Here is a 3,382-nt window from a genome sequence, read left to right on the forward strand (position 1 = left end):
GGCCAATTCCTGTGCTGACCCATCAGTTCTGCCTCCTGGCTACATGGAAGTTGAGAAAGGCCCTTTCTAGAGGCTGTAGCTGCACTCTGTGAATGCAGGCTGGGCTGCACTCACTCATGGCCTGTGTTGGCTCTGTATTTATTGCATTTCAAGGAGCCAGCAGGCTGAGGGCTGGAAGAAGATCCTATTAAAGATTATGAAACATATGCTTCACTGCTCCTTTTTTGCTGTCAAGAAGACTGAAGAATTAACCACCAATGAATTTATGGGAGTAAACAAGAATAGTTCCAGAATCAAGAGTGCAAGAGAAAACACCAATTAAAAAAACATACAAACTATAAATTTGAAGAGACTATAAAGTTTCAAGCTGTTGGCCATCTGGCTACCTTGGAGTGGCTCCCCTTTCTCTTCTCCATAACTCAAAGTTTGAGAATGTTATTTCTGAGACATATCCTCCTCCAAGTATTGGCAATATTTTGGCAAGACTACGTAGTGATGCCTCAGAAATTAGAATAGAACTTTTAATATTTGAAATTAGGAGTCTCTAACTGTATTTTTTTTTTAAAAAAAAATTAAAGAAGTCATAAACAGCATTTATTACCTTGGTATATCACACTGGTCTTGTTGCTGTTTCTTCACATTAACTGGTTTTCCGTCTTCCCTCCCTCTTCCCACAGTCTGGCTACACAGTGCATCCTTGAACCGTTAGCTCACAGCGGCAATACACTTACTCCACATCAGTAACACTCTTCATTCTCAGGGTCAAAGTTCTGGTCCACAAATCCTTCCGTGCAGGAAGTTCAATGCTTGCGAAAGAATTTGTAATAAACCAGGCCTCCCAGGATGGCTATCTCCAGGAAGATGACAACGGAAAGTAGCAGCTTGTTGGTTGTCACTTTTCTGGACATTGACCGGAGAATCTTTCGACTTTTGCTCAAGTTTTCATTTGTGTTTACCAGTCTATTCTTGGTACGTTCCAGCTGGTCACGTTGCTACCCCAGCTCTTCTACAATTTCCGAGCCAATCTGGTCAGTTTCTGTGGCAATCCGATGAGAACGCTCAATACGCTGGGCGGCCCGGTCCAGGCTGTCAGTGCCTTGCAAAAGCAATACCCTCTGAGGCTGTAGCTGATTCACATGCTCATTCTCTACAGTGTATGTGCCATATTTCACGTCTCCTTGGCCCCCGGTGTGGCTGTCAAAGGCGCGCTTCTCACTTCCCGGTGGAGTTTGGCTAGGTCCCTCCGGTAGTTTCGAAGCTTAGACATCATAGGGTTACAAAAAGACAGGGGTGCATAACGTAGTTCCTCTTCCATCTCTGCCTTCGTTTCATTGGCTTCTTGTTGCTTTTCATCAAAATCTCTGATCAGTTTCTTCATTTCTTTGTCCCCCCTTCCCCACCCCTCCACCAGTCCCCAGAAGCCGTTCCGGCACCCCCATAGGTCTTCATGGAGGCCCCGGAAGATCTCGTGCAGCTTCTCGAAATGCTCCGAGGAGGCGCCGAGATTCGGGACCCGGGCCCGCTCCACCCACGGTGGTCAGCCACCCAGCCCCGCAGGCATCACGGGGACCACCACCGCGGCCGCCCAGGAAGAGGCGCTTCTGGGGCTGCTGCAGGGGCCTCTCGGACCTGAACGCCTATTTTTACCTTTTAAAATACAATGTCGAAGACTACCTCCTTCCAGAAGGACAGCTCGACCATACAGCTCTGTGAGTTTCTCCCTTGTGAATGTCATGGACACGGTGATATGCCACTCAGGTCCCCTTCAATGAAGGATTGCTGCACCAGCTGTTAGGAGTGCTATTAACAGACAGCTTCCAGCCATCAGCCCCTTCAGGGGTCATCTCATCTATAGAGATTAACCTCTCCCAAGGTCAGTCTTTCAGGGCTCGCCATATCCAACAAATAATGATGCAGACAATAAAGGCCGGGACACCTCAACTCAATGTGGAAAACTCTGAAGGGCCATTCTCACTCTGAAATTCCCTTTGAGAGGCCAACGCTGCATCAAAGTTTGATTCCTCCCTGTGTCAACTTTTGCTTCCTTCCTCTTACTTGAGCAGGAATTGACCCTAAGGGCACTTCCCAATAAACTTCCTGCAATCTAAACTCGCTCAGATCTGCCTCCTGTTTCATTATCTCTAATTTGAGGTATAAATTGTTTCCATATTTTTTCGACTTTTAAAATAGACAATTTTTTAGCAGGTTTAGATTCACAGCAAAACTGAGCAGAAGGTACAGAGATTTCTCATATATTCCTTGCCCACCACACACACTCCCATATCAAAATCCCACACCAGAATAGTTCATTTGTCACAATTGATGAACCTACATTGACACATCATTATCCAAAGTCCATAATTTATATTAGGGTTCTATGAACTTTGACAAATGTAAGATGACAGGTACCCACCATTATCAATACTTACTTTAAGAATTTTTGCTTTGCCCAGCCGGTGTGGCTCAATGGTTGAGCATCAACCTATGAACCAGGAGGCCACAGTTCGATTCCCGGTCAGAGCACATGCCCAGGTTGGGGCCTTAATCTCCAGTAGGAGGCATGCAGGAGGCAGCTGATCCATGATTCTCTCTCATCATTGATATTTATCTCTCTCCCTTCCCTTCCTCTCTGAAATCAATAAAACATTTTTTAAAACAAACAAATTTCTGCTTTATGTTCCTGACCATAACCCTGTTCTGATTGGGTTTATCATGGTCTTCTTACATCCTGATCAGCCCTCACTACAGACACTTGAATAGACCCTGAATCAGGGAGGATGGGGTTTCATGACCAGAAAGTCATGAGGAGGAGCTGGCTGGGTATTAAATATAATCTCCTTTTTATTTATTTTATTTTTATATTAAACACGCTCCTTGTGAAAAGACAGGTTTCACATGAAAAGTAAGAATTTCCCCCACTCTGAAGCCCTAATCCCTCACCGCATAGTTAATCAGTAACTGTGGTTAATGATTTCCTTTGTGTTTCTATTTGAAGGATTGGTTTTAAGGGAGAGATGATGATTCTGGCTCGAGACCATTAAGTTGAGGATTAAGATGTTACATCTTGGTGGCAATGTTCCAAGAAACAGCTGGATATTTTAAAAAGGCAGTTAGAGAAGTGAGAACTAATGAGGTAGATCTGGACCACCCCCTCCCCCCCAACAACACACACACCCGTGTTGTTAATGGTGTGAGAGTGAAGGAACCATGAGAAAGAGAGAGAGAAATAAGAGGGAATAAAACAGAACACAATTCATTTGTGGAATATAGTGAACAATATAAACTGATGAACAAAAATAGATACAGAGACAGAGAAGCATTGAACAGACTGCCATACATCACATAACCAATTGACACAGACACTAGCGGGTGAGGACATGTA

General features: G+C 44.4%; 1 pseudogene; it reads right to left on the bottom strand.

The window, feature by feature from the left end:
• Window positions 1–568: 568 nt before the first annotated feature.
• LOC102250513 lies at window positions 569–1,537 on the bottom strand (annotated as a pseudogene).
• Between the last annotated feature and the right edge of the window lie 1,845 nt (window positions 1,538–3,382).

The sequence above is a fragment of the Myotis brandtii genome, unplaced genomic scaffold, assembly GCF_000412655.1.
Source record: "Myotis brandtii unplaced genomic scaffold, ASM41265v1 scaffold18, whole genome shotgun sequence".
Classification (NCBI taxonomy): Eukaryota; Metazoa; Chordata; class Mammalia; order Chiroptera; family Vespertilionidae; genus Myotis; species Myotis brandtii.